General features: G+C 40.2%; 1 long non-coding RNA gene across 2 annotated transcripts in view; it reads right to left on the reverse strand.

The window, feature by feature from the left end:
- LOC149975494 (uncharacterized) overlaps positions 1-8,831 on the reverse strand; it is a 113,746-nt gene extending 104,915 nt beyond the window's left edge. For both annotated transcript variants that reach the window (XR_016488451.1, XR_016488452.1), the window contains exons 1-2: positions 6,794-8,831; positions 6,364-6,425 (exon numbers count right to left, since the gene is read on the reverse strand). This is a non-coding gene — a long non-coding RNA (uncharacterized LOC149975494). The remainder of the gene's footprint in view (positions 1-6,363; positions 6,426-6,793) is intronic.
- Positions 8,832-11,316: the final 2,485 nt, after the last annotated feature.

Here is an 11,316-nt window from a genome sequence, read left to right on the forward strand (position 1 = left end):
GCACACCCAAGTTTCACTACAGAGGGAGGCTTTTCAACTCATTGCTCATTGATAATCTTTGTATGCACGTGTTGTGGTTGTTGCCCTGCTTCTCTGAGACTGGGTTTCCTGAACATTTGTCCGGGGTCTTCCCTTTACTAACTTGCACATTTCATACAGAACAACGTGTTTTTGCATATATTATTCAAATGATAACATTAGCTTGTGTGTCTGGAGTGGGCTGGCAAGTAATAGCTAGCACTAGCTAGCCTGTTCCGAATTGTGGAAGCGCTAACTAGCTAACTAGCTATGCATCATGGCATTTGCATCTTTCCACATTTCTCCATCTATGTGAAAGATCCAAAGGTTAGATACAAAGCTAGCAATTCCACAGTTCGTCACTGAGCTATCTAGCTAGCCAGCCCACTCCAGACATACCTAGCTAACATTAGCTAGCTAGCGGCTGAACATCAAGTGGTAACTAACTAGCTAAGCCTCTTATGCATTATTTTCTATAACATAACCAAAGGTGACAATGTAGGCCAACATGTTATGAGTGTAGTCACTAGCTAGATAACTACAGTATAATGTGCAATGGCTGAAGTGGCTAGGCTAGCTAGAATGACGAAATGATTTGAGGTTATGATGAATATATTTACTTTTTTGTGGATGTAATAGGTAAAGATGTATAGAGTTTAATTCGGTAGATGGTAACTCTTTAAAAACCTCTCGTGGTGCCTGAAATCCTAATGAGTTAATTGTTACATGAATCATTTAAAATCGGGTAACAATTAAACATAGGTAGTTGATTAGATAAATAACTGTCATCAGATTAATGAAAGTAAAATCACGACACAACATATGTGTTGTGATAATTGCGTTGTTTGCTCTATAACCTGTTAGTTCATGACCTTACGACTGTGATATGTAGGCCTAAGGCCGAGACAATAAGAAGACAAAACCGGAGAGCAACATCTGTCCGGCGGAGTCAACGAAACATGTGTTGGGGTAGGATCCTTTTTCCTTGTCAATTATTTGCTTATTGGTGAAATCAGCAATCAGACAATATCTTTAAGTAAATCAATCAAAAACCTTAATTAATGCAACTGCAGACAGAAGTTGACAACGGGAACATAGCACCCATGTTTCCGAGTAAGTTCTTCAAAATAGGCAACGGTCCTTGTTGCTTTAATATGCTTGCAGTCAACCCCTAGTGATGTAACTGCCTATGTCAACACCTTCTACTCATGAGACCAAGCCCATACATATACAGTTATACAAACCTGCAGGAGATACAATAGTTCCACAATAGTGTTTAAGGGATCAGCAGTAATGTTCAACTCCAAGTTGTTTATAGTGGTATATCTGACTAGTCTCTTTTAGCCTTGAGACTCTCTCACAGACACTCTGTTTTGACTGCAATAACGCACGCATCTCTCAGACCGTTTCTTATAAGAAGCAGAGACTAGAACAGAACTATGGAACAATATTAAACCTTATATATATATATATATAATCTGTAGTCCAGGACCCTATAGATGTAGTGAGGGAGGGGTCTTATAGCCCTCCCCCTTCTATTAACACAGCATAAACATAATCAATTATTATACATTAATACATAAAATATTTGGTGCAGCCCCTATCATGATCCCAAGGTGACCCCCCATCACATGTAACATACAGTTACATAACCTACAGTATGGTCAATCAAGTTCATGTTTCCAACATTTTCAGACTACTAAACAAATAATGATTTAGAACACTGGAGAGTTACTTTACATCAAAGAAAACAGCAGCTGGATCCATTATTCCAGCACCATTTCAACTTCAACATTTCAACATCATCAAATCACCTATGCTTAGTCTAATACAGTTACAATTGAACGAGTCCAACAACTATTTTGTGCAATTAATGTAAGCTAAAAATCATGTGCCTGTCCATTGGTACTGATTTGTGTGTGTGTGTTTGTGTGTGTGTGTGTGTGTGTGTGTGTGTGTGTGTGTGCGTGCATTAGTATAAAAAAACATGCTGACTCACTCTACTTGTAGAGAAACGCAATGGAATCCTCCTCTTTCATGTTGCCGAAACGGTCTATGACTCTGTCATACAGTACACACTTTTAGTTTTATGTCCTAGGCTACAGTGCCTTGCAAAAGTATTCATCCCCTTTGCATTTTCCCTATTTTGTTGCCTTACAACCTGATTTTGGGGGATTTTAATCATTTAATCATCAATCACACAACATGCCTACCAATTTGAAGATGCAAAATATTTTTATTGTGAAACAATAAAAGCGTGCATAACTATTCACCCACCCAAAGTCAATACTTTATAGAGCCACCTTTTGCAGCAATTACAGCTGCAAATCTCTTGGGGTATGTCTCTATAAGCTTGGCACATCTAGCCACTGGGATTTTTGCTCATTATTCAAGGCACAACTGCTCCAGCTCCTTCAAGTTGGATGGGTTCCACTGGTGTACAGCGGTCCTTAAGTCATACCACAGATTCTCAATTGGATTGAGGTCTGGGCTATGACTAGGCCATTCCAAGATATTTAAATGTTTCCCCTTAAACCACTCGAGTGTTGCTTTAGCAATATGCTTAGGATCAATGTCCTGCTGGAAGGTGATCCTCGGTCCCAGTCTCAAATCTCTGGAAGACTGAAACAGGTTTCCCTCAAGAATTCCCCTGTATTAAGCTTTAGTTTCCCAGTCCCTGCCGATGAAAAAAATCCCCACAGCATGATGCTGCCATGGTGTTCTCGAGGTGCGTTTGCCTTGATTGTCAAAAAACAGAATTTTAGTCTCATCTGACAGGAGTACCTTCTTCCGGTCACGATCGTCGTTAGAATCATCGGACCAAGGTGCAGCGTGATATGGTTTCCACATATTTAATTAGTGAAATGCACAAAAACAATAAAGAAAGAACGAAACGTGAAGTCAATGAAGTGCTAACAGGCAACAAAACATAAACAAGATCCCACACACACAGTTGGGAAAAATAACGACTTAAATATGATCCCCAATTAGAGACAATGATTACCAGCTGCCTCTAATTGGGAATCATACAAAACACCAACATAAAAAAGAAATTAGAACACAACATAGAAATACTAGATCACCCCCTATTCACGCCCTGACCTACTACACCATAGAGAAACAATGGCTCTCTATGGTCCGTGCATGACAGTACCCCCCCCCCCCCCCCCAAAGGTGCGGACTCCAGCCGCAAAACCTGAAACCAAATGGGGAGGTGATTAGTGTCGGTGGTGCCTCTGGTGCGGGACGAAGAACCCGCTCATCCCACGGATCTGCCAGCATCGGGGGGGGGGCTCATACCGCGGATCCATCCATGGACCCAGGCTGGACTGGACCTTGGTGCCGAGGAAGACTCCTGCCATGGAGCGGGACTGGACACCGGCCCTGACCTGGACATCGGCGCAGAGGAGGGCTCCTGGACGTCTCAGGAGGTTCCGGACTGTGGTCCGTCTCAGGAGGTTCTGGACCGTGGTCCGTCTCAGGAGGTTCTGGACTGTCGCCGGAAGCTCTGGACTCATTTTTCCAAAAACCAGCCTGAAACTCTTTCTGAAGACAGTTGAAATCTAGTGGAAGCCCTAGGAACTGCAAATTGGCTTATAATAAAAGTGATAATCATTGAAAATAGTGGTAGGCTGAGGAGGAGGGGGTGGTTTGACTTCTGGGTTTCGTCCTGCCATATCTGTTCTGCTATTCTCACAGAAATATTGTTAACAGTTTTTGAAACATTAGAGTTTTTTCTATCCACATCTAGCAATTATATGCATATCCTAGCTTCTGGGCCTGAGTAACAGGCAGTTTACTTTGGGCACACTTTTCATCCGGACACCAAAATACTGCCCACTACCCGAGAGAGGTTAAGCCATTTTGCCACAACTTTGGAAGTATGCTTGGGGTCATTGACCAATGGGAAGACACATGTGACCAAGCTTTAACTTCCTGACTGTCTTGAGATGTTGCTTCAATATATCCACAAAATGTTTCTACCTCATGATGCCATCTATTTTGTGAAGTGCACCAGTCCCTCCTGCAGCAAAGCACCCCCACAACATGACGCCACCCCCGTGCTTCATGGTTGGGATGGTGTTCTTTGGCTTGCAAGCCCCCCCCCTTTTACCTCCAAATGAAATGATTGTCATTACGGCCAAACAGTTCTAATTTTGTTTTATCAGACCAGAGGACATTTCTCCAATTTGTATGACCTTTGTCCCCGTGTCCAGTTGCAAACCGTAGTCTTTCTTTTTTATGGCGGTTTTGGAGAGGTGGCTTTTTCCTTGCTGAGCGGCCTTTCAGGTTGTTGATATAGGACTCGTTTGACTGTGGATATAGACACTTTTGTACCCGTTTCCTCCATCATCTTCACAGGGTCCTTTTCACACCAAAGTACGTTCATCAGATGAACGTGGTACCTTCAGGCATTTGAAATTGCTCCCAAGTATGAACCAGTGGTTCACTTTATTGAACTTGTGGTTTAATAAAGAATTCTGAGGTCCTGGCTGATTTATTTTGATTTTCCCATGATGTCAATTTTCTAAGCTGTTTTTAAAGGCACATTCAACTTAGTGTGTAAACGTCTGACCCACTGGAATTGTGATATAGTAAATTATAAGTGAAACAATCTGTCTCTAAACAATTTTTGGAAGAATTGCTTGTGTCTTGCAATGTAGATGTCCTAACCGACTTGCCAAAACTATAGTTTGTTAACAAGACATTTGTGCAGTGGCTGTTTAATAAGGCCCCTTTAAAAAATGTTTGCCTAAAATGACATACCCAAATCTAACTGCCTGTAGCTCAGGACCTGAAGAAAGGATATGCATATTCTTGATACCATTTGAAAAGAAACACTTTGACGTTTGTGGAAATTAGATCTGGTAAAAAGACAGTACAAAGAAAAAGGTTTTGTATTTTATTTAGTATCATCATCTTTGAAATGCAAGAGAAATGCCATAATGTATTATTCCAGGCCAGGCGTAATTTGGATTTTATCAGTGTATGTGCAAAGTTTTAGACTGCTCCAATGAACGATTGCATTTCTGTTATTTGTATAAATTTTGTGATTTTGTATCAAGACTGCCAGTCAATCCGTAACATGTCAAGAACTTTGAAAGTTTCTTTAAGTGCAGTCTCAAAAAACCATCAAGCGCTATAATGAAACTGGCTCTCATGAGGACTGCAATAGGAAAGGAAAACCCAGAGTTACCTCTGCTGCAGGGGATAAGTTCATTAGATTTAACTGCAACTCAGATTGCAACATCAACTGTTCAGAGGAGACTGCGTGAATCAGGTCTTATTGCTGCAAAGAAACCACTACTAAAAGGACACCAATAATAAGAAGAGACTTGCTTGGACCAAGAAACACGAGCAATGGAAATTAGCCTGGTGGAAATCTGTCCTTGGTCTGATGAGTACAAATTTCAGATTTTTGGTTCCAACCGCCATATCTTTGTGAGACGCAGAGTAGGTGAACAGATGATCTCCGCATGTGTAATTCCCACCATGAAGCATGAAAGAGGTGGTGTGGGGTTGCTTTGCTTGTGACACTGTCTGTGATTTATTTAGAATTGTATGTACACTTAACCAGCATTGCTACCACAGGATATGCAACCAACAAGTGCTCAGTATATGTGGAAACTCCTTCAAGACTGTTGGAAAAGCATTCCTCATGAAGTTGGTTGAGAGATTGCCAAGAGTGTGCTAAGCTATCATCAAGGCAAAAGTTGGCTACTTTGAGGAATCTCAAATATAAAAATGTTTTGATTTGTTTAACACTTTTTTTGGTTACTACATGATTCCATATGTGTTACTTCATAGTTTTGATGTCTTCACTATTATTCTAAAATGTAGAAAATAGTAAAAAAATAAGAAATACTCTTGAATGAGTAGGTGTGTCCAAACTTTGGACTGGTTTTGTACATTGTTATGGGTGTTTTGTAGCTAATATATTATGATATTTGTCCATGAGAGTGAGAAGATAGACAATTTACAAATACACGTGAAAGACACTTCAAATATAATATTTGCCTCTATTATGCTTGACATTTGTTGATTAACCTTTCTGATCTCCCCATCCCGGATCCGGGATCGTGAATACAGACTCAAGCTCATTACCATAACGCAACGTTAACTATTCATGAAAATCGCAAATGAAATGAAATAAATATGCTAGCTCTCAAGCTTAGCCTTTTGTTAACAACACTGTCATCTCAGATTTTCAAAATATGCTTCTCAACCATTGCAAAACAAGCATTTGTGTAACAGTATTGTAGGCTAACATAGCATTTAGCATTAGCATTCAGCTGGCAACATTTACACAAAAAAACAGAAAAGCATTCAAATAAAATCATTTACCTTTGAAGAACTTCAGATGTTTTCAATGAGGAGACTCTCAGATAGCAAATGTTCAGTTTTTCCTGAAAGATTATTTGTTTAGGACAAATCGCTCCGTTTTCTGCGTCACGTTTAGCTATGAAAAAACCCCTGTATCCAGGATTGTGTAAATCTATCAGCAAGCTCATTAGCATAACACAACGTTAACTATTTATGAAAATCGCAAATGAAATGAAATAAATATGCCATCTCTCAAGCTTAGCCTTTTGTAAACAACACTGTCATCTCAGATTTTCAAAATATGCTTCTCAACCATAGGAAAACAATCATTTGTGTAAAAGTAGCTAGCTAGCGTTAGCATTTCGCGTTAGCATTTAGCGTTAGCATTAGCGTTAGCATCCAGCACGCAACATTAACAAAAACATAAAAGCCTTCAAATAAAATCATTTACCTTTGAAGAACTTCTGATGTTTTCAATGAGGATACTCTCAGTTAGATAGCAGATGCTCAGTTTTTCCAAAAAGATTCCTTGTGTATTAGAAATAGCTCCGTTTTATACATCACATTTGGTTACCAAAAAAAATCCGAAAATTCAGTCCTCAAAACGCGAACTTTTTTCCAAATTAACTCCATAATATCGACTGAAAACATGGCAAACGTTGTTTAGAATCAATCATCAAGGTGTTTTTCACATATCTCTTCATTGATACATCGTTCTTGGACACATGCTTTCTCCCCTGAATCAAATGGTAAAGTAGAAGCAGCTGGCAATTGCGCACCGAATTCGACGCAGGACACCAGGCGGACACTTGGAAAATGTAGTCTCTTATGGTCAATCTTCCAATGATATGCCTACAAATACGTCACAATGCTGCTAAGACCTTGGGCGAACGACAGAAAGTGTAGGCTCATTCGTTGCGCAATCACAGCCATATAAGGAGAGAATGGAAAACAGAGCTTCAGAAATTCTGCTAATTCCTGGGTGTTGCATCATCTTGGTTTCGCCTGTAGAATGAGTTCTGGGGCACTTACAGACAAAATCTTTGCAGATTCTGAAACTTCAGAGTGTTTTCTTTCCAAAACTGTCAAGAATATGCATAGTCGAGCATCTTTTCGTGACAAAATATCGCGCTTAAAACGGGAACGTTTTTTATCCAAAAATGAAATAGCGCCCCTAGAGCTCTAACAGGTTAAATTGACTGAGAATGAGACAAAGACAGAATGCAAAATAAATAAAATAGGAATATAACACCCACATTTTCAGTATGAGTCAGAATAGAGTATTTGAAACCATACTGTCCCCAGGCACAATAGTCATCCTAAATCCGCACAGATGAAATGTAAAAAAATTAAAATGTTACCAACTATAATGTTTATGCTCACTGGCAGTAATATGGCAGATTGCGACTTTTTGAAAGGAACTTTTACAAAACAGGTGTAGGATCTTAATTTGAACCAGTTTGATCACCCGGTTGCAGCATTTGAGCCAGTCTGATCACCTGGTTCCAGGGTAACTTTTAAACGTGTGGTGTGTTTGAGGTTTAAAAGGCTTATGAAGTTTCTAATTTCCTCTTTGAAATGTCATACTTGATTAAAAGGTCAATGTAAAAATGTCTAAACGAGAAGAATACAATTCATACTATATGAAAAATGAAGCTGTAACAATACTGATCTAATTCATTTTGTAAGACATTCCTTCCCTTACCGGAAAACAAATAACAATTCCGTACATAGCAACTGGTCACCTTGTACAACCATCAAGAATTCTCACAAGCTTACATTCCAGTAATCCGTCTGGTAATTATGAGGTCAGGTAACTGGTATAAATATGTACAATTCCCTAAGTGTCCCATTGCAAATGAGTCTCTTTCAATGGGGTAATCTGGGATTGGTACATCCATTTTTGGAATCATACCGAATCATCAATAATTTAAAAGTCCTCAAATGGATGTATCAATTACAGATTTCCCCTTTAAAGGCATTCTGAATAACTAATTTCTCATTTCAAACTGTGTGAAGACATGTGTATAACACAGTATGATACTTCTCTCCTAAATATTCACCCTTTCCACTGCCTGCTGTGGAGTCTGATTCATTTGTGTGAATGGTGTGTGTGGGCGTGTACCCAATACAGTGCCACGATGTGAATGGCAATGGTAGTACAGTACCAATGTATCTCAGACACATACACACATGCACACAGACACACAAGCACACAGTTACACACTATCTGGGGCAGTTAGTGGCAGATTTAACTGACTCTTCTCCATGTGACATGCGGTGACATTCAAAGCGGTGAATCTGTGAATCGTGTGACATCGTACGTTTAACATCTCTGCGCTGGAGGAGATAGGCAAGAGATTACTCGTTCACCTTCACAAATCGAGAGGCAAATTACACTTGAATTTGAGATGACCAATCTCTCTCCATCTCGCTCTTTCTTTCTAAACGAGTGAAGTAAAATAATGGCCTGTGTGGGTAAATGTCCCGGGGTCTCCAGAAGATGACTGACGGGGGGAGAGATAGCGAATGAGAGAAAGATAGCGAGAGAGACAGAGACGATAATAAAAGAGACAGGAGGAAGGGTGGGGGAGGAGTGGGATAGAGGACAAATGTAGAGTGGGTGAACAGAGGCAGTGATCATATACCCATGCCAAAGATAGACTTTTTGGTTATGTGAAGAGATACATGTAGTTTAGTGTAGGAGAACCATAAGGCGGATTAGAGGAGAACACACAGAGAGAGAGAGAGAGAGAGAGAGAGAGACGGAGAGAGTGTCAGAAAGAGTACGTTAAAGAAACAGAAGATGAGAGAGAAGTGTGAGAAGGCATGAAAGAGCACGGAAAAGAGAAATAGTTCTGTCCTTCTGCCCTTACCAACTTGAATTACTACTGGAACAGTTTCTCCATCAATCACTTACTTCCTGTCAAAGTGTGCTCAGTGAAGAGGTTGCTGGAGGTCACAAATCTCCCAGGTTAAGTGAAGAACACTGGTCACTTTAATAATGTTTATATATCATTTTTCCCTATTTACAGTGGGGCAAAAAAGTATTTAGTCAGCCACCAATTGTGCAAGTTCTCCTACTTAAAAAGATGAGAGAGGCCTGTAATTTTCATCATAGGTACACTTCAACTATGACAGACAAAATGGGAGAAAAATATATCCAGAAAATCACATTGTAGGATTTTTAATGAATGTATTTGCAAATTAAGGTATTTGGTCACCTACAAACAAGCAAGATTTCTGCTCTCACAGACCTAAGAGGCTCCTCTGTCCTCCACTCGTTACCTGTAGTAATGGCACCTGTTTGAACTTGTTATCAGTATAAAAGACACCTGTCCACAACCTCAAACAGTCACACTCCAAACTCCACTATGGCCAAGACCAAAGAGCTGTCAAAGGACACCAGAAACAAAATTGTAGACCTGCACCGGGCTGGGAAGACTGAATCTCCAATAGGTAAGCAGCTTGGTTTGAATAAATCAACTGTGGGAGCAATTATTAGGAAATGGAAGACATACAAGACCACTGATAATCTCCCTCGATCTGGGGCTCCATGCAAGATCTCACCCCCTGGGGTCAAAATGATCACAAGAACGGTGAGCAAAAATCCCAGAACCACACGGGGGGACCTAGTGAATGACCTGCAGAGAGCTGGGACCAAAGTAACAAAGCCTACCATCAGTAACACACTACGCCGCCAGGGACTCAAATCCTGTAGTGCCAGACGTTTCCCCCTGTTCATGTCCAGGCCCGTCTGAAGTTTGCTAGAGAGCATTTGGATGATCCAGAAGAAGATTATGACATTCTCCCATGGTCAGATGAAACCAAAATAGAGCTTTTTGGTAAAAACTCAACTAGTCGTGTTTGGAGGACAAAGAATGTTGAGTTTCATCCAAAGAACACCATACCTACTGTGAAGCATGGGGGTGGAAACATCATGCTTTGGGGCTGTTTTTCTGCAAAGGGACCAGGACGACTGATCCGTGTAAAGGAAAGAATGAATGGGGCCATGTATCGTGAGATTTTGATAGAAAACCTCCTTCCATCAGCAAGGGCATTGAAGATGAAACGTGGCTGGGTCTTTCAGCATGACAATGATCCCAAACACACCGCCCGGGCAACGAAGGAGTGGCTTCGTAAGAAGCATTTCAAGGTTCTGGAGTGGCCTAGCCAGTCTCCAGATCTCAACCCCATAGAAAATCTTTGGAGGGAGTTAAAAGTCCGTGTTGCCCAGCAACAGCCCCAAAACATCACTGCTCTAGAGGAGATCTGCATGGAAGAATGGGCCAAAATACCAGCAACAGTGTGTGAAAACTTGTGAAGACTTACAGAAAATGTTTGACCTCTGTCATTGCCAACAAAGGGTATATAACAAAGTATTGAGATAAACTTTTGTTATTGACCAAATACTTATTTTCCAGCATAATTTGCAAATAAATTCATAAAAAATCCTACAATGTGATTTTCTGGATTTTTTTTTCTCATTCTACATACAGTAGTTATTTAAATTCTAGACTTTGGTCCTGAAGATAATTTCCTGCAATTCTATCCATTTTGCCATGTGGTTTTGTACCGTGTCTTTAAATACTGCAATCTCGATCTCATTCTAATTTTATACTACTGTACATTGCATTTTAGTTACACTGTTTATACACACCCCATATTTATTTATATACTGGATTCTTGACATACAGTAGCTCACTCTACTATCTACTGCTGTACATGTCATTCTTAGATATCTTGTGTAAATGTATCCAGTTTATATACGTATAGATTGCATTTGGATTACTGTTACAGTGCTATTTGGTTTGTTAATTGGCTTCAATCATGCTGCCAAACATACCCTTGTAAAACTGACCATCCTACTGATCCTCGACTTTGGCGATGTAGCCAAAATAGCCTCCAATACCCTACTCAATAAATTGGATGCAGTCAATCACAGTGCCATCCATTTTGTCACCAAAGCCCCAT

This window comes from Oncorhynchus mykiss, chromosome 18, assembly GCF_057628025.1.
Source record: "Oncorhynchus mykiss isolate SJ-2025 chromosome 18, ASM5762802v1, whole genome shotgun sequence".
Taxonomy (NCBI): Eukaryota; Metazoa; Chordata; class Actinopteri; order Salmoniformes; family Salmonidae; genus Oncorhynchus; species Oncorhynchus mykiss.